Source organism: Ambystoma mexicanum, chromosome 2p (assembly GCF_040938575.1).
Source record: "Ambystoma mexicanum isolate Mex_15411 chromosome 2p, UKY_AmexF1_1, whole genome shotgun sequence".
NCBI lineage: Eukaryota > Metazoa > Chordata > Amphibia > Caudata > Ambystomatidae > Ambystoma > Ambystoma mexicanum.
Genome location: NC_090923.1, coordinates 1,473,053,993 through 1,473,079,115, shown reverse-complemented (window position 1 = coordinate 1,473,079,115; position 25,123 = coordinate 1,473,053,993). Strand labels below are relative to the sequence as shown.

The following is a 25,123-nucleotide window of genomic DNA, read 5'->3' as shown; positions in this document are numbered from 1 at the left end:
TTAGCAATTATTGGTCGGGGAAATGAGCCAGGTGGGGGCCGCTTCTGGAGGGACCTCTGGGCCCTTTCGACCGCGAATCGCTGTGACAGTTTCCCGGTCCCAATCTCCTGTTGTAGCAAGGATTCTACGTAGGCTGTAGTGTTTGGGCCTTCGCTTCCTTCTGGTACTCCTAGGATCCTAATATTGCCCCGTCTAGCCCGACCTTCAGCCTCCTCAGATCTCTCCTCTAGGATAGCCACTTTCTTCTCTAAGTCTGCAACCTTGGACTTCAAGGCTGCTGTGGTCCCAGCCGTTTCTTCTATTGAAGTCTCGGTATTTGTTAACTTCTCGGTTAAGTTGCGGGCGTCCCGACGGATGAGTTGAATGTCCATTTTAAATTCGTCAATCTTAGAGTCTATGTGTGTCCTCAATGAGGCAATAGCATCCAATATTTGGGAGTGGTTATCTGTGGTTTCCCCCTCTCTCGTGTGGGTAATCTCTAGGGTACAGGAGCGAGCCTGTATAGGGGTCTTTGTCTTGGCGGATACAAATGAGTCCATGGTGGCTGCTTTCGCTTTGTTCCTGGCGGCCATATTGGAGTCTCAGTGATGCTGCCCCTGGGACACTTTAGATGAGTTATCAGTGGGGGTATCAACTGTCTCCCCGTGTATAGGGTAATGAGTGGTGTTCCCAAGGTGTCGGAAGCCAATGAATCTGAATCTGCAGGGGGGTAGGGGTGCCCCTTCACTGGTGCTTATATATTCTCCCGCACCCAGTTATGCAGCTTTTGTGCAGCCGCTATATCTGCGATGTCGCTGTCACTGCCCTTACCTCTGAGCGTCCGACTCGCCGGGGCAGGGAGATCTGGGGGCGAGGAATGCAGGCTGGGGCCGCCGTAGTCGCTCTCTTGCTGCTGGTTCGCGCTGTCCTGAGCCCGCGTAGTGTACCACGGGGGTGGTGCACAGGTCCTGCTGTAGCGGGCCTCGCCCAGCGGTGAGAAGCAGGGTGAGGGCTCTCCCTTCCGATGTTCTGCAGGTGATCGTGCTCCGAAGTGTTGTCTCTGCTCGATCCGGCTTCCTTAATCCCCCGATGTCGTTTGACGGCGGCTTCCTTCTCGGAGGTTCCGCTAAGTGGCGCGAGGCGCCATCTTGGATGCGTATGGGAGCGGGGGAGGGAGTGTGATTCGAGGACAATTTCGCCGACCAGAGGGTCCGATTTCCCGGCTGGTCAAGCAGATCGTGTCGGGGTCAGCTTCCCCCACCTCTGCATCAGCTTTTCGTGGTCGAAGGCACTTCTTATGCCGGCAAGAAGGATCAAGAAATGGCGTCTCAGCCGGAGCTCGGCTATTCAGCCTCTGTACGCCATCGGCTCTAGGCCACGCCCCAGCAAGTTCAGTATGATGGCTCAGTTGGGGGACGACCAACTTCTCCAAGAGTTTGCCCAGGAAGTGGGTGGTAGAGATGGGGCAATAGTGATCCGGGCTGGAAGGGTTACCAGATGGCTTTATTAGGAGAGAGTGCGCAAGGGAGTGCTTGAGGGATAGTGGGAAAGAGCCAGTAGCAAAGGAGTGGTTAAAGAAAGTGGCTAGAGTGGGTGTGAGGGAAGAGATATTGTCCTTAACAGTTCTGGAAGAGCAGAGGAGCACCTGTTTTGATGGGACCTTCATAGAGTGTACAACTTTAGAGACAGGTGCTATGGGCAGGAAGGAGGAGAGGGCTGGGGGGAAGGGAGGGCGGTCAAGTTAGGCAAGGGAGCAGGAGGGGGAGTAGAGATAGGGGTGGAGGAGAGTGAGGACAGAATGTCCTGTGTTTTTGATGTGAAATGGGAGGACAGTGGAGTGCAGAGAGTCTGGGAAGGAAGGGGAGATGTAGAGACTGCAGTTGGATTGGTCAGTATATTGCAGATTTTGAAAAGTTCAGCCATGTTGTTAGTGGCTGCAGAAATGCGGTCTTGAATTTGGGCCCTCTTCTTGGAGCGGATGGAGGAACGATATTGCCTTGCGACAGCCCAGTTTGTTTGATGTACCCGAGGTCTGTCTTACGTTTCAGAGAAGCTAGATCGGAGTCATACCAGCCGTTATACTTGGAGGTAGGCTTCAGGCGTATCCTTATGACGGGCAGAGATGGAGAGGTGTGAGTTAGCAAGGACAGAGTCAGTGGGAGAGTCATTAGCATGGGTAGCAGGGGGGATGAAGGTGGCAGAAAAAGCAGCAACTGACACTCGCTTCATCAGTTGAATGACGGCGAAGAAGGCTGGCAGTGCGGGAGACGGCTAGGCCAGACAGCCGAGGGGCCCACAGCGAGAGGAGAGGAGAGAGTGGTTCGACCAGGAAAGGGGGGTAGTGAGCGGGTTAGAGATAGGGATGTCAGAAGAGATGAAGGCATCCGAAGTGTGTCTGGCTAAGTGGGTCAGACTGGAAGGAAGAATGGTGAGGGAGAGGGAGTCACAATGATCACGGAAGAGTGAAGGGGCTGATTCAGGCGAGTCAAGGTGGATATTAAAATCTCCAAGGAGGAGGAGTTTAGATGTAGAGGCCAAGAGAGAAGTGGTGAGATCATCCCATTCAGAGAGGAAGAGAGAGATCGGGCCAGGGGGCCTATAAATGGTGGCGAGGGTAAGAGAGAAGGTGGGAGAAACAGTAAGCCTACAGATGAGGACATCCAAAGAGGAGTAGGATTGAGTAGGTATGACAGAGGCAGGGACCTACTCAGGGATAATCAAGGGCCACTCCACCTCCAGACCAATTGGACCTGGGTTTGAAGAGGAGCTTGTAGCCTTCGGGAAGGAGAGTGTCAAGAGCAGTGACAGAGCTGGCATTGAACCACGTCTCGGTAAGGACAAGGACATCGAGGTCAAAGTCTTCAAGAAGGAGACAGATGTTGGAGGATTGTTTAACAACAGAACGAGCATTCAAAGTAGCTAAATGGAGCTGATTACCACCTTCGAAAGTTTTCTGAGGAGAGGTACAGGAGCGTGGTACTCCAGTCAGTGGTGGTGGAGAGGTTGGTGGGGAGGAGTGGCAGGAGAAGGGAGGAAGTTAATGAGAGACGGCAAGTGCTGATCCAGAAGGAGTAGATTATGTTGAGAGCTTTGTGCCATGACTGTGCCATTGTGATAGAATGTAATGATGCAGCTAGAGGATGAGAAGTATGCAAAGAGTAATTCCCATCTAGTGCCACCATTAATGGGTGAAGAGGAAAAAGGGGAGAAGGTTGAGACCAAATGGGAAGTCAGTGGGTCAGGGGAGGGGACAGAATAAAGGCTGTCAGTGATAGTCTGCCTGGAGGAAACATTGACGTATCAGCAATAGGTAGGCCTGGGCTAGAGACCAGGAGAGGCTTTTAAAACCTTTTTTCTTTCAGGTTTCAAGAGTGAGATAGGGTAGGATATAGAGTAACAGTTAGAATAGATAGATAGGGGAGATGGAGAGCGCCATGGGAGTAGGAAGAAAGTGACAGATAGAGGAGCTGAACAGTGCATGAAAACAAAACTCACCAGGCGGCTAGCAGCCAATGGAATGGCAGGTAGAAGACCAAGACAAACTATTCCGAGCCACCCAGCCAGTCAGCCCCTCCAGGCGGCCTAACAGCAATCGGGCAATCGGGCATAGCTGAATCAGTTGCAGGTCATCACACAAGTGCCTCAACAGACTTTGGGGGGGGGCTGTGTTTCTTCGGGTCGATCTGCACAGCATCTTCGGGTCGATCTGCACAGCATCTTTCAAGTAGGGGCCCAGCAGCGGGCTGTTCAGGGTGCTTCTGATATCTTTCTTAGTTGCTGCTGACTTACTCCAACTATTCGGAATTTCAGATGCTGGACCTGGTTGGGGAAGTAGAGGCAGCAGGCTGCCAGGCCAGTGGGGAAGGGTGCAGGGCATGAGTCACTCACAACGGCATGGACAGGGCAGAGGCTGCAGGCGAGCAGTAGTAGCCACTCAGTGGCACTGACTGTCACAGCAACATCAGGCAGGCTGTGGGTTAATGCAATTGATTGAATGCCACTAAACCCAATTCTTGGGGCATCACTACCTTTCCAAGTCTGTCTCCACACCAAATCAGTTGGAGATTGTGGACACCTCCTCTGCCATAACAACTTCCCACTTTGTGATGCTTGACTTTGTATCTCAATTATCTCAGTAACGGGTGTGATGCTGGAAATGCATTGGAGGGACTGGGCCTCCATACCCTTATCCTTTATTGCTTTATCATGTGTGTTCTGACTTGTTTTCCGTACAGGAGTTCATATGGGACTCCTGGCGGTCTGGCTCTTCCTCTTTTGGGTTTGGTGAACAGACCCTTGGGATACCCTTGTGGCACTCATGGGTGAAAGTAAAACCCTGTACTCCTAGTGTATGTTTTTGGGCACCTGTGTGTGTCCCACAGAGCAGGGTATGGGCTGGTGGCAGATCCATGCTGAATTTGACAGGTCCTCTGAGTATCCTCCATTTTGGGTATACCCATGCCCTGCCATTGGAATCAGTTGATTCCTGATAGGAAACAAGATGGCTCCTGTGGCCTCTTGATTTCTATTGCCTGTTACCTTACTTTTCCCAAAGTCCCGGGAAGCCCTGACTCTGTCCCTTCCCCCTGACTGGCTGTTGGGTGGAAGTTCCATATATGGTGTTGTTGGGAAGTCAAATATGACATCACAAATATCATTGATGACATCACTGATGACATCACATGTCTGCCTCACTTATTTTGGTTCATTGAAAAATCTAGGCCAGGTGGTTTTATTCAGTGACAAGCACAATATAAAAATTGAAAAGGTGTTGTATATCAAAACGGTTCTTAAAGTACTTTCCTTAGGGTCTGGTCGGAGCTCATGATGCACATGCATGGGGCAATAGCAGGCCTCAAACTCACAATTAATTTGTTTGCAGGAAGATACACTTTCTCATGATGCTGTTTCTTTCTTCCCTACTTGAGTTTCCCTGTATGTGCCTCTGATTTATATTCATTGGGTCTTCAAATGTATTGTTTGTACTAGCACAAGTGTGTATTAAGTCTTGAATTGTTAGCAAGTTATTACATATTTTTTTATCGTATAACACGATTTTGTATTCTTGGTCTCCCATCGATAACCCTTTTGTCCTATTGTTTTGCCTGATTCTTGCTGCGAAGGGCTCCATGGATAGAGCGAACACTAGGGGCGAGAGTGGGAATCCCTGTCTAGTGCCCCTGGATATATGTATAGTTCCTGATCTAATGCCGTTAACCCGCAGTTGTGTGGTGGGATGTTGCTAGTTAGCCATTACCCATGTAATAAAGTTAGGGCCAAAGCCGAAGTGCTCGAGGACATATACCCCCTGTCCACCCGATCAAAGGCTTTGTGGGCGTCTAATGAGATGACGGCCATTCCTACCTTCATTTTGTGGGCACTTTCAATTATGTTTATCATCCTCCTGATGTTATCGTGGGTTCCTCTCCCTGGTATAAATCCGGTTTGATCTCGGGTCAATTAGGATTGGGAGCACCAAACCCAGTCTCTCGGGTAATACTGCCATTGTTGTTCAGGAGTGATATAGGAGTCAGGTAATTCGGGGTCCCTCCCGGGCTTGTGTAGCAGGACTGTAAGTGATTCCGCCATTGATCCAGTGACCGATCTTGAGTACAGGAAGGAGTTGAACAAGGCTGCCAACTGGGGTGCTAAAATTCTGGTGTATTTTTTTGTAAAAATTTGCGGATATGCCACCTGGGCCCGGAGCGGTGGGTTTGAGAGCTTTGATGGCTTTGTTGATTTCTTCAGCGTTGATAGGGTCTTCCAAGGACTCCAGCTGGGCTAAGCTTTGAGAGGGTATAGCATGCAGATATTCTGGCAGGTTGTCTATTGCGGTGGGGTGTCCGGACATTATAGATTCATTGTGCTTCACTAGCTCATTGATTTTGTCTGTTTCGGAGTAATGTAGTTTCCCATCTTCACCCAATAATTTGAGAATGTTGTTTTGGCTGCAGATCTTTTTCAGCTTTTGCGCTAGTACTTTATTTGCTTTGTTCCCTTTGCTATAATAAAATTACCTCGTGAAGGCTAATGATTTGGCAGTTTGGTTGGCGCAGTGCATTTCTAATGCTATTTTGGCCTTTCTCTCTCTGCTTTCCTGGAGCTTCGCAATTTCAATTCAGCCTCTAGTTGGTTCACTTTTCCCTCCAGTTGGGCAGCCGCAATGTTCGAGATTCTTCTTTGTTCCGCCCCGGCACTGATTAGGGATCCTCTGACCACAGCTTTCATTGCGTCCCAGATGTTGATGGGGGTGTTCTCCGTCGTATTTTCCTTGAAATAGTTGATTATTGTGTCCGCCACTTCCGATCTAATGCCTTCGTGTAGTAGTAGGGAGTCATTCAGTTTCCAGTGTCTTTGCACAGGGTTCTTTTGCCCCGATATGACTATGTTTGCGGATATTTGGCGTGATCAGAAATCATGCGGGTATGAATATCTGCAGCGTTTAGACATGGGAACATGCCCCGGAGATTAGAATAAGGTAGATTCTTGAGAATCCCTTATGTACACAGGAGTAATGAGTGTAGTCTCGAGAATTTCCGTTGAATAGCCTCCAGGTGTCGACAGTCTCAGTTTCTGTGAACAGTTTAGCCAGGGATAGTGCTTGCACAAAGTCTGCATTTGTAGGAGGTAGAGTCTTGTCCAAATGTGGGAAGAGATGCCCTTCGCGGAACACCTGGATTTTCGGTATGAGATTCGAGATGAAGCTTGGGATGTGTTAGGGCCATATATTGTGACGATAGTGATGGGGAGTTCTTCGAAAAGGCCTTTGAGTAGGAGAAAGCGGCCTTTTGGGTCTTTTCTTATTGTGATGTTTGATAATGGGACACTGTCGCTTAGTAATATTGTAACTCCTCTTTTCTTCTTCCCAGAAGTGGCGAAGTAGGCTTTTTTGTATCGGTTGAATTTAACCCGGTGTTCATCTTCTTGTAGCAGGTGGATTTCTTGGAGGAGCACAATGTCTCCCGATAATTGCCCCAGTCTGTGTTCCACTGACCTGCGCTTTCTTGGTGAGTTCAAGAATTGGACATTCCATGATAGGATTCTTAGCTCACTCGTGTCAGCCATCGCCTTTTGCTTGTGTGTTCGATATGTTCCATTCTTTATCCCCCACCTGGAGCTGTGAGTTTGATGAGTATGCAATGTTGTTATGTTGGTGTGATGTATATCCGGTTGCTGTTGTTGTCTGTTGTGCTGTTGATCGATAGGTTGGATCCTGGAATAGCCAGGGATCCAAACTTTGGGTTGTTCCTTCCGTAACCCATTTCCCCTCCTCCCCCATCCCCGAAATAAACTGGTAGGAGAAACGTCATCCTACTGCCACTGGGAAAACTGGTGGCACCAATGTGCTAGATGTTGGCCAACTGGGCCGCCGAAAGAAAACATGACGGAGATCGAACGATGATCCCGCACTATTAGGGTAGTTGTAGGCGTTTTTCGTTGAGGGGCTTCCTCGTTATAGTTTGAGAAGGGCATTAGCACGGATCCTTAGAGCCTGGTAACCTAGGTAATGATACTGATTGATCATCCTGTGTTGGAGTCTTTCTTCGGGGACCCCGGAGCCTGCGTCGCCTGCTAGCTTTTGACCATTCTCCCCCAGAGGACTTACCTGTGGGGGCTGACTTGATTCTTCGGGTTCAGATTCTTCGCCTGTTCTTCTGCGACCCATAAGTTTATCTGCCTCTTTCAGTGATTGAATTTGTTTCTGGGCCCCTTCCCATATGAACCTGACCGAAGCCGGGAAACCCCAGTGGTATGGAATTTTCTTTTTGCGTAGCCACTCTGTTAATGGTCGCATAGCTTTATGTTTTTGGAGGGTGGAGTTCGCCAAATCTAGATAGAGCGATATGGTAGAGCCCTGGAAAGTGATTTGGCGCATTTGTCTCGCTTCGCGCATGATTTCCTCTTTCATTTGGAAAAAGTGTACCCTTACTAGGACATCAGGGGGGGAACGTCGATGCTTGCCTCGATGTTGTTCTGTGTACCCGGTCTAGTTCCAGGGGTGAGTCATCCGGGAGGGTGATTATGAACCTGAGTAGATCCGAGACGTAGCTCTTTAGGGCCGTGTCTGGGATAGAGGATGGGATCCCTCGTATGCAGATGTTATTCCTTCGAGAGCGGTTCTCTGCGTCCTCTTGCCTCGCTTCTAGGAGGTTGCATCTTGCTTCAAGGGCTGAGATTCTGTCTCTGTCCTGCTCATCTTCGAATCTTTGGTCACAGACCTCGGATTCCAGTTCGGTAGTACGGCGTTCTACTTCCTCTACTCTTTTGTCCAGAAAGTTGATTTTCTTCGTGACTTCTTCCGTGCTTTTTTGGATTTCTTTGGTTAGTGCCAACAATAGGTCTTGAAGATCGGCTTTAGTTTCCGTTTTTGAGGGCACTGGGCTGCTGCGGATGAGGCGGGCGAGGTGCTTTTGGTGGAGTCCTATTGTGGGTCCATCTTTTTGGGTCTCTCCGTAGATTTGTTGGACATTAGGGCGGCGATATCTGTCTGCTTAGACGACTTCCCGCTTTTTGACATTTTGTCACTGATGGAAATGTCTAGCTGTGCTTCTTGCGAGATGATTCTGCTTACAGTTCGCCAAATGGACGTTCCCCAACGCAGACGTGTTCCCACAAGCGGGTGGAAGGGGGGGAAGGTGTAAGTGAATATCTTCTGTCTTTTGCTGGGCCAGATGGGTTTCAGAGTGCTGTTTGACGGACCCTGGAAATTGGTGAGGAGGTTGAATATACGTGAGTAGATTAGGGAAGGAACTGGGTCTAGACAAGATCTTATGGTAATTGCGCCTTGATGCTAAGGACAGAGTTGTTAGCAGGTGTAAAGTTCGGGATCCGGGAGGATCAGATGAGGCCCCACAGCCCTTCCCACTCCTCACCTCGCATATATTGGTCTGATGGATTTGCTGCGAGTGCTGGGAATAAAGAGTGCGCCAGGCGGCTCCCGACTCCCAGCTGATGGCTGAATCTGCGGCAGGTGTTCCTTTAGATGGGGGCTCGTTATACCGGTCCACCGCTCAGAGCGGGCCGTTTGTTTGTGGTCGGGTAGGGCACGCCCTTGGGCGCTGGATGGTGAAGCTATCCGGGGAATAGGGCCCCTCGGGGACGGGTCCTGGATTGACCAGATATCTTGAAGCGGAAGATCCGCTCACGAGGCCCCGGAACGCTGATTCACGGAGGGGTAGTGCTTCTTGCTGGCAGGCGGGGGGCGCCTGCTGCTGGAGAGGTGCGCTGAGGCTTCAGGCGAGCACTCGAGGGCCGCTTCCCTGACCCCTCTTGATACTGGTTGGGGGTCGGAGGCGGGCCCACCGCTGTGCTCAAAATGGGACCTGGGTTAGAAGGAGGCCGCGTGGGCGCTTGGTCCGCAGAGACGGGCAGACGTAGCGCTGTGCGTCAGGCCCAGGATCTCGCCACAGCTCCGGTAAGCGCTCCGCTGGGCGTTCGGTGCAGGATGGTGTGTGGCTGGATACAGTCTCTTCACTTGAGGAGCTGGAGGGGGCTATGGTAGTGCAGGCGGCGAGCTGCGAGCATTTGGCGGTTTTAGTTGTTTTCAGCTCGCTTGCCCATCCCCCTCATCGCGGAACTTTCGTGCTGGAAAGCGCGGCGGCCATATTGGGCTCGAGTGAGTCCCGACCGGTAAATGAGCCGAAAACATGACAAATCGGTGGCAGGACGGAAAACCACTTGAGCGAGAGTTCCAGGAGGGATTCCGACACGATATGCTCGAGTTACAAAGCTTAACGGGGTCTGCAAGCGGTGTTGCTGGATGCAGCGCATTGGGCCAGACAGGAGCTCCTAGGAAGCCATGCCGATTGCGGCAGCTCTGAGCCACGCCCCCCTAGTTATTACATATTTAACATTACACAATCACCCCTGACATCTTGCTACCAACATAATAGAAAGAACCCCTTGTAGGTAGGGACTTTTCGTCAACATTATTTTCACATGTGATGTCATCAGTGATGTCATCAATGATATTTGTGATGTCATATTTGATGTCCTGGGTGTTAGTCTTAGCAATGCACGTAGATGCTGCGAGTTATGGTTGCTGAGTTTACCGTAATGGGGGAATCTACAGTGTTTTTTGGTTTCACTGTGAAGTATAACATCCCTTTAACAAAGTTTTTTTTTACAGAATGTACATATATATATGTGACAGGGAACGAAAACAAAGGGGCTAAACATGTGATGTCGTCAGTGATGTCATCAATAACATTTGTGATGCCATCTTTCATGTTCTGGGTGTTAGTGCACAGTGGTGATGGCAGGTATGGGGGCTTAGTTTACCATAACTGGCGAATTTCAGGGATTTTTGGGTTTTAATTTGAACCATAATGGGGAGGTAGAATTTTTTTTTTTTTAAATGAAGTACACAGGTTTTTGGTAGGGCAACTTAACCATAACGTCCCCCTCAACAAAGTTTTTTTGTAGTGAATTTTTCAAGTTTTTGGAAGGGGAACTTAATCAAAACATTGTGTCAATGAAATTGGTGTGCTGAATATACACTGCCTCATGTGATTGTGGGAGATATGTAGTATAATGTACATACTTGATATACATTTAACATAGAACATACAGAACCCCCTCCCTATTGATATTAGAAAGGGACGGACTGAGCGCCTGTTTGCGGTCAGGGGCGGACGGGATGAACATTACCCAAAGATGCAGGGGGTATCTGAAAATGTACTATTGTCTTACATCAAAAATCTGCAACGTAGAAGAAGGACATAAAGACATTATAAGTAGTAATAAGTACATATGGAAACCTAAAGGTGTGAAATGAAAACGACACATTTAATAACCATGTAGAATGAAATGGATGGTACCATGAAAAAAAAGGGTGCCTCCATCGTAATCACTTCACAGAAACTCTGCAGCCTGGACCGACAGTGGACGGACGCAGTAGGACGAAGGGAAATTACATCAGAATAGTGAGTGAAGGTAATTTTTTTGTAAGTGTGTGTAATTTTTTTTAGTATGTGGTGCATAAATAATACATTCTTTCTGTTGTTTTGACACAGAAATGGCTAGTTCTTTGGAGTGGCTGGAGAAGAATTGTCTGCATGGGGAAATATCAGAAGACAGCGACAATAATGGTACACACTGCTCTGCGTAGGCAAAATACTGATCCGTTTTTTATAGGCCTTTAATATATGCATATTTTTTTGGTACAGACCAGGAAAGAAAAGAAGAAAGGCCAACAAACGAGGCAGTAGAAGACAGGACGAAAAGGATTGAGCAGAAAATGGATGTACTGAATGACAATTTTAAAAGTTTAAGGGAGTTTGTGGAGGACTGTGTGAGAGGAAAGGTTCGTTACCATTGTCCCACCTGTACCTGCCCCGCTTCTCCATTCCCTAGTGAACCATCCCCAAACCTTCAAGAAGAAAATAGACGTTTTGACAAAATATCCATCCCTTCTTCCCCTCAGAAATCTTCTCCTCATAACCAGCCCGTGTTGAATCCTAATTCCCCTATATTTGTGTCAGTATCTGCTTCCCCCACTATTTCTTTGGATTGAAGTGGTCTGCAAGCGGTGTTGTGTGTGTTTGGAATGTTTTTGTATAGTAGTTGTAGTTATAGAGTTTTGTGGAAAAACATTTTTTTTAAAAATACTTAAAATGTTCGCGAACAGCGCGCCTGTTCAACCTATCCGCAAGGAATGGAATGTGGGTGTTGTAAAGGCAGTACACCTGCCCTTACTAATGTCAAGTAAGATGGAGTTGATGTTTGACCACAACATCTGTTCAAGTTGTGCGCACATAAACAGAAAGGGGCATTCTAAGGACATTATATCTGGCCATGCCGCTTACAAACGAGATGAAACATGTTCGTAGAACACACCAGGTGTCCGGGATGGTTGTAAATGAGCAAAATGGGAGTGTGTTAAGGACACTATACCTGCCTGTATCGTCCGCAGCCAAAATGGTTCGTAGTCAAACAAAATGGAGTTGTCCTAAGGACACTGGACATGTCCGTACAGTGAGCATATCATGTATTTCTGTCGCGGATGTGATCAGGACGTCATCATGTGACCGCACCCACGCTGAGCGTGTGACCTAATTTGCGCAGTTTGTGTGCTTCCGCAGCAGTACAAAAGAATGTGTAGACACAAGGCAAAATGTTGTGGAGTGTAAAAATAGCATTTCACATATCCCAGACAATAGCTTACATGAGTAAAAAGTTCGTACCGCTTTGGAGGGATGAAGACGGTCACGAGGCACAACCCTACACCCCTATAAATGGCCACACCCCCGGGCGCATCTTCATTGTCCTTCTAGCTATAGCAGATTGAGGTGTATTGCCTTTACTGCTGTAGTGACCAAAAGGAAAGTAATCGGCATGGCTTTGATGGCTGCTGTTGCTTCATTAGCCTCTGCACCACCCCCAAACCCTCCCCAAGGGCCTGCAGAGAGATATACGAGTGAGCATGTAGAGAGCGAGGAAGAAGAGGAGGAAGAGAATGAAGTGGAGGAACTCTGCACTAGGAGCACTCGCCGGGAGTCGTGGGTGTGGCGGTTGTTTTCCGTTTATGGGAACATACCAAAAGCACGTGCGAACCTGGTGAGGTGTAACCAGTGCGAGGTGGTGCTGAGTCGCCGGAGACCTGGTGCGTACAGCTTTGGTACGACAACCATGAAGCAACACCTCACTTCGTTCCACACTGCGGACATTCACAAGGTGGTGCCATGTGAAGAGCGTAGTCGATTGAGTTCCTCCACAGCATCCTCCGAGTCCGATCCTCCCACCACAAGAGACACTCCTGTGGGGGAGCGCCTCCCTCCAGCTGCCTCACAAGCCATTCGCAATACTGTTGACCCTTACCTTTCAAAGGTGACAATAGTGTGTATGTATTGTGACGTAGTACTCTGCAGGGGGGAGAGTTTTCGAAGTGCTTTTGAGGCTATGGTCACGGAGCACCAGAAGATCTGCTCCTTACCTAAGTGAAACTCACCCTATATCTTTCTCTGTCCACTTGCCCTTTCTTATCCCCGTGGCTGGTGTCCCTTCCTTACCCTCCTTTGGCCTCCTCTCCTACTGTGTCGTGTGCTGAGAACCAATAAACGTGAAGACAACAAACATTACAGAAAAGCTGTTTTCTGAGCGGCCTTTCTCAGTTTAGAACTATGAAGTGACCGTTGTAGGCCCCCGGAGAAGTTGTGGAAAGGTTTGCGGACAGTCGTAGGGAAAAAAAAGGAGGGTGCAAGGGGAGCAAACACAATGAAGTGTACGCTGGGAGTAAGTGGTGGCTCTGAAAAGAGCCTTTCGGTGGTGTGTTGTGTAGGTCAAAAACTGTGGATTGGAGAAAATGGATTATCACATAGGTTACTGTGAAGTAATGCATTTTGTTCATTGCGAAGAAAAATCTGATTGCCAGCATATGTGAGATGGACTCCATCTCTGCGGAAAATGAAAGAGCTGCGAAACGGAATGTTTTCATTGTGGAATGAGGACATGCCAACATCTCTTAAAAAGGCACAAACAGCCTTATTCACATTGCGTCTCGCTTTCTCCATTTGTGGACCAAAAGCGGAAGAACGCAGCCATATCTGTCTTTGTGCAATACAGGAAAAAAGTATTTGACAATATGGAAACAAGTCCATGAGCTGCACAAGTCCTTCCTTCATGGCAAATTGCAAAGAAATTCAAGAGACATGGCCTAGACTGTTTCCTCCGCAATGAATGATAAGTATATCTGGAGGATGCTCTGTCAGTAAAGTAACACAGAGAGGTACCAAGTCCAGCCACCTCATGCCATGCACGCCATGCCAGTGCACTTCCACACGAGGAAATCCGAGATCTGCAGATAAACTACAGCTTTCTGCATGCACCTTCAACCAATGTATCCATGAGTCTCCCAAAATGCAGATAATATGTTTGCGAGCACGCAAAGCCATGGCTGTGTGGTCTCCTGTCAGGGATAAGATGGTCTTACTAAATCTCACCATTCAGAACACACCCACTCAACTTTATGGACCAATCCCTAGGTCCGCTCATTTTCATTTGCATGCGTCTCCACCCCAGAATTCCCGTTGGTGATATGCGCTGGCTGCAAACTACCGCCATGTCCGTGGACATGTATAGGATCAGAGCGTGACGACGGTACATTTAAGTATTATTCCCCTTTTTTCCCTTTAAGGTGGGCTCTGAAAAGAGACGTTTTTTAAAATTTTTAGGCAGATACCTTACAGACATCTGTTATTTTGTTTATTTTTTTGTATTTTTTGTCCTTACTTTAATCCTACAACCATTACAAAACATTCTCTAAAGCAAGCCTTACGTTCCAAAAGAACATTGCATTTCCCAAAGAAGATAGCGCAACACCATCTGCTTCAAAATAATCTGTATTACTTGGAACAATGTTTTCGTGGTTGCAGAAATACATAGCAGCGCGTAACATAAACGCACGCATGCCGCGATTAATGATACACCTCCCAATACTTTGATCTGGGAAGAAAAAAGAATTGTTGTTCCATTGTACTCTAGGGAGTAAACCAGAAAAAATTACTTTCGCAGTTGGAAAGATGTTCATGAGTGCTTCAACCAACTGTCCCAAATCTGCCAACAAAGTACGTGCAGTCACATAGCCCAAATGGCAAGCACCGTAGTGCAAAATTACCACATGAGGAGAGGTCATCGTACGTATGTGTCTGCAAACTTGCAGAATTCCCGCAACATTGGCATCAGTCTCAGCGTTCCACACCACCTCCACTCCTCTCACATCGAAATGGTGTGCCACATGCCTACTCTCTGCATAATGTTGTAAGCCATGGAGAAAAATGTCTCCAAGCACCAAAACCCTGACCCTCTCCACCTCTGCCATCTTCAGTGTACGCACTGTCTTTCGACACACAAGAGTAATATGAACATCTGATTGGCTGATGCCTACAGTCCCCTTTCCATGCAGGATTTTCTGTAGAAACCCGTATATGACACGCCCCACCCGCGGACAAGCGTTGCCTACGTGCGGCACGCAACTCTTACCCAGTCCGTTCACTCTTTCCACAGAGGTAGCAAATCCAGTGCCTCATTGGACCCAACTAAGCAGTCAAACAACCATCCACCAATCACATTGGAAATCACTAAATGTAACTCTGTCATCAACTTTGCGCACTTCAAAATTACTGTCGATAATTCTGAATCGAAGTCGCATATCATTGCAAAGCACCTACTTCAGAAGCTACTGTGCAAGTGTTGCGAATTTCTACGTACAGCTCCATGCATGCGCACATGCATGAGTATAGAGTACAGGTATGTATATTTCAATCGGAGAACATGTGCAACCTTTATGATTTAATTTAAAACAAATTAATGCTGCTAAATGTGCATAGGCAATACATACCAACGCTCCCCCTTTTAAGTGCAAGATGTCCGATTTATCATTCACAAACCGCACAACTTCTTACTGTCTTCCGCATAACCTATACAAACGTTGCAAGGATGCCTATTTACGGTGAAACTCAATTTTGTATTAGAAAATGTCGGAGGCGTATACTGTGTACGGCCCACAGTAATGCTACTTGCAATGTAATCGTATGACAAAAGTAAGCGCTCCCGATTGCTGTGGTGACATCTCCCTCTGAGGGTCTCCCGATTTTTCGGCATCGTGCTTTTAAATTGCAAGTAGACATTTTTTTCCCATCTACTACTATGTCCTATCGCTTACAAACCTCTCTCCTATTGATAGTTCACCTTGTAAAAAACAAGGCATTTTCATAACCTTAAAAATGTTAGCAATTTTGAAGGACTTGCAAGTAACATATTCCAAATACCATGCACAGCCTGCACAGAGTGAAGTGAAATGCGCACATGCACTGGGTTCAAATATGAAAGGAGAATGCTCTGACGAACGATGCACATTGAATGTGTGCAGTATCAGCACTGCTATCAACACACAAAGTAATTAATTTTGTTTTTTTGAATCGCAGTGAAGACTACTCTCCTAAGAATCATCAGCATCTACACTGCAGACGACATATCCGAAGAAATCTGGTCATTTTGCAAAAAAAAGTAAGTACAGTACTACCTTCATATTGTAACTAGTCCTCAATGAGGCTGCATGGATTATTTGTTTAATTTGGGCACAAAAGCAAACATTGATTTCTGAACCATTCTACCTACAAATATCCATTTATTGAACAAAGAATAATAGGTAGAATTGCTCACAAATCCCTGTGTGTTTGGAACTCAAATAACGTACGTAATCCTTAGAAGGTTAGATTTAGAAAAGTAGTTGCTGTTGCAAGTTTATGGCATTTCGTTTATTAATAATGCTTCTCGTCACCACTAGCCCACTTTGTACTCTCATCTGAAGCACATTGTACTAGTATACAAACAGTAAAATAGCCTTCCCAAATCATTGCAAGAGTCCAGTGCACATTCACACACCATAACAAAGAGCTTCCCCATCAGACTCATGCACGCATGCACACAGCACACATACATTATACAACAGACCAAAGTATGCCTTCTTTTTTTCAACAGACACCAAAGAATGCCTACCAAAACGCAACTCTGTAGAAAAGAACGCAGAAGTAGAGCAAATAAAAATAAAAGTGCCCAATCTAAGCATCCATCTGTTGTAGAGTTTGTAGAGAATGTTGGAAGAAACCAGCTAATGCAGTCGGTTAGCAAAACAAAAGAAGCTTCAACTACCGAAACTTTACATCCTCCATCAAAATTTGTCACAAAACACAAAAATGTTGGCAAAAAATCGGCTACCAGTACAGCTAACAATGCTCCTACTAATACTGATAGTGTAACAAGAACCCATAGTAAAAAAAGTATTTTATCAAAAATCTTTCGTCACAGAGTCCTACAGAATCTACTAAGAAGATGACCGAAATCATCCTCACCCCTTAAAACGTACCATAGAAAGTTAATCCTACAAGCTCTCGTGGACAGTGCAATCCTTCTGAAAATGAAGTTGTTTATATTAGTGTTAAATAGGATGAAAGCACTAACAATACTAAGTACCAAACTACAAAAGAAACTCAGCAATAAACGGAATGTAAACAAAAATAATGTTTTAAATGTTTGTGGTGGTGAATGGAGTCACAGAACAACCACAGAACCATATTTTAATGAAGAAGCATACAAACAAAATCAAACAAACACAATTGCCATCCATAGCAGTGGATGAGGGTATGAGAAAATCAATACTACCATCATGGAACAAGAAACACTGCTTACAAAAGTATCCTCTGTAAACGCAGAATTACCTCTCGATTTAGCAGAACTACACCGTCCAGTATACAAATGGCCGTGCACATCAATGTGTGCCATTCCAAACAAAGCTTTCAAATCTTTACGTCAGTTCCTCAATCAGTATGTAAAAGGTAAAGACAAAAGTAAAATGAAAGTGCTGCAAAATATGGATATTTGTCCAGTGCGCAAATACACAGGACTACAAGGACATTCATTAGCCTGCATTTCTAGGCCTATTTGCAAAAGCACCTTCCATGATATCAAAAGGATATCAATACATCATTCAAGTGTAAGAAATCTAGTGTATAACATATACTATGCAAAAACTCCAGCTGCAGAATTAGGCAATTTAAATAACACTCTTCTGCATGGTACACCCGAACACTTACAAGAAGAAATTGACCGTATTCAAAGAAAGTATTTTGGAAGTGAAAGCCACTTACAAATGCAATAGTTTTAGAACATAGTAGCAGCAATTCTGCACATAGCAACCTTCTATTACACACATACAGAAAAGAAATAGTAAAATTAAGACAATGAAGACTCTAAATGGTTTGAATTAGCTCTCTACCTTTTAGCAGAAAAGAAATATGAACTAACTGAACGCCTAATATGTTGCAGTTACTGTACTACACAATTAGACAACAACCACACTCCTTTACGTGCTATTACAAATAATTTGTAATTGTTCCCACTACCAGAAATCCTGCAACAACTCAATTTGTATGAGAGCATAATAAGTCAAACAGTTCACCCATTTCAAGCAATTATACGTCTTCATCCAAAAACGGCAAAATTACCTTCCTCTGAATTGGTGAAAGGCATTTGTGGCAAAGTAGTTTATTTGCCATTAGATCTAACCGAAAATGTACACACTCTAGGAGTGCAACGTTCAATAGAGCATTCTTTAATAGTCTTGGTAAATGGTGTACCAACAAAAGACAAAATAATTTGGCAACAACTGGTGGACTTACATAAAGTTAGACAAGCATTGCAATATCTAAAAGACAATAACGAGTACTACAAGGAAATAAATATTGATGAAAGCTTAAGGGAAACAACTGAAATAATTCAAGAGCCATCAGAAACTAGACAATTCAAACTTCTGGATCCTGCTACAGTATCCACTCTTTTGGACCAATACACAATTCATCCATTGCATTCCAATGAAAGCATAGATGATGCACTAGAAACTTACCAAATGCGACAAACCAAAGGGTCACCAATGAGTATATGGGAAAAAAGTATAGAAGCATGTGTTTTTCCACTGCTATTTCCTACTGGCAAAGGTGGAAGATACGATGATAGACCCACTCAGATTGGGGCATCAGAATACCGCTCTTTACGAATGTATTCGCAAAATCCCAGATTTAGACAAAATGTGGAATACATATTCCACCTACTCTATGAAAGTGAATTAGCAACACTATGTTACAGAGTTGCACACATTTTGAAATCTGGAACCCACTTTCAAAATATGTCAGCTACGCAGTTAATACAAAAAGTACAGGAAAAAGATGAGGTTTTACAATCAAGTATAACAAATTTGTTTGCAAACGTGTGGTACAAAGGAATACTGGTTCAGACGGCACGGAGACATGCGTTGTATGATCAGAAACCTTGGACCACCGACTTGGTTTGTTACGCTTAGTTGTGCAGAATATGCATGGGAAGATTTACATGAGTTCCTACGCATAGCAAACAGCAACAAAAACAACATAGATATATTAACAACCTGGGGAACTTTGCTCTCTAGATCCAGTTAATGTGTCAAGATATTTCCATCAACGTTTCATTGCCATGCTACACTTTTTTTGCAATAAAACTGTTCCTCCCCTTGGAGAAGTGCAACACTTCTTTTGGAGAAAAGAATGTCAAGCGAGAGGAGCACCACATATTCACATGCTGTTATGGATCAAAGGTGCACCGAAATTTGGTCACAACAGTGATATCACTGTTTTGCAGTTTATCCAAAAATATGTCACTTGTGAAATCCCTTCATAACAGACACATAGTGAGCTGCATGGGCAGATTTTACTATTTCAAAGACACAAATGTGGCAAATATTGTCGCCGCAAATACAAAAACAAAGGTAAATTCTACACCAAATGGCGCTTTGGTTTCCCTAGACCAGTTACAGAAACAGGTGAAGTAAACAACTTCATGTCTTCAGTTCGACATAGTCTTAAAGGTAAATCACCTAAGAACACGTATTACATAAAAAGAAGGGAAGAATCAAAATATATCAATGATTACAATGCAATCATTGCCCTCTTATGGAATGCAAACATAGATGTGCAGTACATTGCAGAAAATTCAACTGCTGTTGCACTATATGTTACAGCCTACTTAACAAAAGCAGAAAAAACAGAGCTTCAAGACCTCTGGGATGACCTAGGATCAGACAAAACATTATCACAGAAATTGTACAGCCTAGGCATAAAAATGTTCTCATAGAGAATGTGGCGCCTACGAAGCAGCAGATCATTTAACCGGTACTGCTTTGTATGGTAAATCAGACAACATAGTATGGCTAAGCCTTGGTCCTGCAAAATCTAGAAAAAGAGTGCTCAAATCATATGAGGACATAGAAACAATAGCCAGAAATGATCCCAACAGCCAAGACATTCTAAAAAACAATTTACTGGACACTTACTATCCGAACAGGAGTAGCACGTTGGAAAGCATGTGTCTATACCACATAGCTCAAAACTTTGCATACAAAAATAATGCAAAACCCGGACAAAGCAAACGTAGATACAGAGTGACCGATTGTGAAGGGAGCTTAGTGAAACTTACCAAACAAAGCTTAATTAATCTTGTAAAATTGTCATTAAAACTCCTCAACAGAAAGAACTATATTACATGTCTCTGTTACAACTTTTCAAACCATGGAGAAAAGAGGAAGACATACTAGAAAACTATGACTGCTATGAAGATGCTTTCAAAGCAAATGAAAGCACTATCACCGGTGTGAACTTTACGCAGTACAAAACAATGTTACACAATGAGCGGGAACAGGAAGAAGAACTTCAGGCCCAACTAGATAAGGACTCTTCCGACAGTAGTCAACGTTCTGTAACAGGAAGTCAAGAACCACTAGGACAACCACTAATAGCAAATGAGGCTGAAGTAGCTATTGCAAAAGTAGAAAACACCATGTATTAGTATCAAGAAGATACAGAAGACTTAAATGTACAACAAGCAAAACTTAACAAAGATCAGCGTACCATTTTTGAAGACGTAACAAAACGAATTGTACATGGTGTACAACACGAAAATAAAGAATGTACCTGCCAACATTACAAACCTATACTGCTGTACGTGAGTGGTGAAGCTGGATCAGGGAAAACATTCTTAATGAAAATCATCAGCAAGTTCCTTCAACAATTGACAAACAACAAACTGTCAGCTGTTATAACGGCCCCCACAGGTTTAGATGCCTACAACATAGGCGGTGTCACTTTACACCGATTACTACTGATTCCAGTAGAGCATCAAAATAAGTTAGACTATTACAAACTTTCTGCAGAAGCTGCAATGGAATTGCGCAGAGTATTAAAACAAAATAAAATGCTACTAGTAGATGAAGTGAGAACAGTCTCCAACCTAACGTTGGCTTTGATTCACCTCAGATTGCAAGAAGTACTTAAAAGTAACAACGAAGAACTCTTTGCAGGGAAACACATTATCGTTTTTGGAGATCTTCTACAATTAACACCAGTGAAAGGTGAACCTATTTTTAAAACCTTAGGCCACTAACTCTGCCGGAGAACTGTTGGTAGCATAGGTAATGTCAACCTTTGGCAACATTTCCAATACAGAGAATGAACTGAGAACATGCGGCAATCTGCAGATCTCCCTTATGCCAACATCTTAAAAAGTATTAGAGTTGGTGTACTATCGCAAGTAGCACAAGCTGTATTGAAAAACCGGCACATTCATGCACTTTATGGCGAAAATGCATGTGCAACTGATGTTATGGAACAAATAGGGCACACAAATGTCAATTGTATGGCCTTAATGCCAACTCTTGCAAGCTGTTTCAAATTCAATGAAACAATTTTAAATAAAGAAATGCAACCAATAATGGAAATTAGTGCCACAGACAAACTAGACGTACATGGTGTTACAGTACCCATGTGTGAACAAGCCACAACAAGACTAAATAGTTTAGAAAATTCAATCTCCAACACAGCTGGGTTGGAAAAAATATGAAAATTATCCTTAAATTGTAGAGTAATGCTTAAACGTAACCTTGACGTCGAGCAAGGGCTAGTTATTGGAGCACTAGGTACAATTGTTAGCTTTCAATCATACCCACGTGACAGCAACATTCAGTTTGTCAATATTTTCGCTTTGATAAAGTTTCAGAAGTGAAAAGGATAGGGCACTCAATTGCTCGATTCCTTCTCTTCAAAGACATGTATGCACGTAGAGAGCAATTTTCTCTAACTCTTGCATATGCAGTTACCATTCATAAATCCCAAGGTCTTACCCTAGAGAAAGCATTGATAGATATAGGAAACACAGTATTTAAGGAAGACATGCGCTAAGTAGCATTATCACGCTTATGTACACTTGACGGTCTATTGATAATGAACTTTGTTGCAAGTAAAGTGAAAGCTGATATTCCTTGCATTCTAGAATAGAATAGACTGCGTCCACTGTACACCCCTCATCTGAAACAATATCCTGTTCCAGATAAAGTAAAACGTGGTGAATGAAAGGTAAATGAAACAGAAATGCAACAGAATGCAACAGCAAATTCCTCAAAGAAAAGAAAAGAAGCTAAAGTTTCAGCAATTACCACAAACAAAGAAGAATCTATTAGGGAATGTTACCCAGGGCTGTCGGTAAAGAAGGAACAGAAATTCCGAAAAATGCACTCAGATACAGAACTAGCTGGTCCATTCAAATTTGCAAATGAAAGTGGGGTAAGTTGCTATGCATGTTAAGACTGAACGATTATTTTCTGTGAGGTCAAAGTTTTCACTCAGTGTTTCCCAGAACAATAAGACAAAAAGGAATCCTACCTGGTCTTCTTTACCGGAATGTAGATAAAGAGACTTCACCTGCCTCACCCTCTCCCTGCCTCCAGCACGGCGGACAGAGGATGCGGCAGGGAAACCCTCGAAAGGGAAAAAAAACCCTGTGTCGCAGAAGAGCGGAGGTGAGAAGGAAGCGGACCGGGTTCCGGTTGTTTTTTGACCCCAGGGTGTGTTCCTTCTAGGCGCGGAAGTGTATCCCTTCGATGTCCAAAAATGGGAACAGGTCTGCTTCAGCGGCTAACCAGAGCTTTAGGATGAGAAGGGAAAACAGGTGAGTATTTGTGTGAACGGAAGTTGATAGATCGGAGAGAAGAGAGTGGTCAAGGTGCTAACCGACCTGGGTAGGATGCGGGTTGGAAGGAGTGAGGGATTCCGGAAGTGCACTCTGGGGGTTGTAGTCCAGAAATCTGCTGAACCCTGGATTAGACGGTAAGTAAAGTGTAAGTAGGAGAAAACATTCATTGGAATAGTGAAAAGGTGAGATGGGAGAGGGAACGAATGTGACCTACAATTCGGAAGGGACTCGAGTGTCTGATTCTGTAGTTGACACGTTCGTTAGCTCGGAGGAGCGGAATTTGAAAGGATGATAACATCTAGAGGAAAGTAAGATTTGGAAAGGAAGGCTTTAGTACAAGGAAACCTCGGTAATGAGCAATAAGCTTTAGGGAATGAGAATAGGAGTTTCCTATGCGGGAACTTGCGAAGCGTGACCACCATAATCAGTAACAACGCCCTGCGGCTTCTCTTCCAGTTTGTTACATACCGTGACCTGGTCAGTGGGAGGAGAATCCCCAGGTAACGGCACGAACACTGGAACGTCTGATTGCACACACAGTGCCATCTTGGGAGTAATGTTGTGGGCAGATGGCCAAAAGCGCCAGCGGCGCAGCACGGACCACCTCCGTGCAGCATTCGTAACAATGCAAATGTAGCAATGAATATTCTATTTCAATTGCCACCAATTGTTAACAATATTTACTTGCACAGTACAGACTAATTGTGTTTGCAAATGTTAGTGCTTCATAGAAATGCAACAGGCAATCCTGACAACACATACAGTGTTCATGTAATACGGCAAGAATTGGATGACTGTGCTGGAATGGTGAGATTCACTCTGAACTCACAAGAAGATCCACAAGAATTTCTAATGTACTTAATATTAGTATTGGAAAACAAAAGCATACCTGTAAATGAAATCTTCCAGATTTTCTACATGTGGAAACATACATGCACTCTCTGCAGCAATGTGATACAAGACGAAATCCCAAATGAGCGATTTGTGTATGTTTCCATACCAAATTGTGAAAGCATTCCATTTCAGCAACTTATACAGAATGCAAACCATGGCAAATTATGTATTATTTGCAATTCAGACAATCGCTCCACCTTACTGATACAATCAAATAGTGCCTACATAATAATTATGCTTCTACGTTATAATGCAGATGGTACCAAAAACAACTGCAAACTGACTGGATTCACCCACGGTCAAGTGTCACTTGGAAAGAAAACCTTTACAACAATAGGTATAATCTACCATGCAGGAACTACAACCAATGCAGAGCACTACACTGCATACATTAAAAAGAAATGTGGATGGTTTGAATGTAATGATAGCACCATTACTCTAAAGCAAAGATTGCCAGCTAATCTTACAAATGCGTATTTAATCTTCTTAAAGCCAAAATTTAACAAATAATCTGTACTTCAAGGTTGGCAAAACAATTATGCGAAAGACGACAAACAGCTAGAATACGCCAATAGGTATCTAACTGCCCAAGAGGATATAACAATGACACAAATGAATGGATATCACAGATTTGTAGGAACAAATGCAGTTAGAATACACCTACAGGTATCTAACTGTTGTTAAAAATCGGAAGGAAGGCAACAAACATAACATTTTTTTTATTTTTTTAACATTTTTTTATTGAATATTCAAACAAACAATACAAACCAAACTTGCAGTGTATACAATAACATTTCATTTGTACATCTTTCAATCGTGTTCACTGCTGCAACAAACATAACATTAATCAGAAAGATGAAGGAAACGGTATGTAACAACGACACAAATAAATGAATATCACAGATCTGTAGGAACAAATGCACAGTTACAATACGCTAAATCAGCAAGAAGGCAACAAACATAAGATTAATCAGAAAGATGAAGGAAACACTCAAAGGAAACAAGGAAGTAGTTAGTACCATAGGAAAAGAAGGGTTTTTTTAATCCGACAAGGATTTATTTTCCCCAGACCCAAGGATTAGAAAAGCAAACACAGAAACCGAGCACAATGCACAGTACACTGGTTTGTAAACTAAATATGAGGGTAAAAAAAAGTAAACTGTCTATCACGTAGTAAGTTTTCATAAAATGCGAAGACTAACATACCTTTTTCTTTTATCACAGAAATTAAAAAAGGGATACTTCTGCCAAGTACGAAAAGCATTTAAAAAATATAAGTGGATTCTGAACAAAGTAAGGAGTAAGTATATTGGCAGTCATTTTATACACATGCGAATGTACACGTCTACTCTATGGTAGTAGTATGCTGCAGTGGCTGGAGGCTGGACCTTGCATCTTCAGTGTCTAACCTACGCCTTGCGACCAAAGTACAAAGAGTATACTTCCTCGCCACAACCATTGCTGCATATCCAAACCATGTTCCTTGTAAATTAGCTACTTATAAATTTACTGTTGGGGCCATCGTCTGCAGCCATGCAACCAAGACATTAGGGCATGCACACAACTAAGGCATTACACCACTCCCATATTCACTTATAACTCCACTGCTTATGACTTCAGTCTTGGGTGCATGGCTGTTGGGCATGCAGTCAAGACTCTGGGTCCTGGCCAGAAACACCACAGCATATCGGAACCATTGTGC

At 44.3% G+C, this 25,123-nt stretch overlaps 1 protein-coding gene across 12 annotated transcripts in view; it reads left to right on the top strand.

Moving 5' to 3' along the window:
- Positions 1-25,123, top strand: part of LOC138567640 (zinc finger protein 391-like) — a 954,911-nt gene that overhangs the window by 73,841 nt on the left and 855,947 nt on the right. The gene's annotated exons all lie outside the window — the stretch shown is intronic.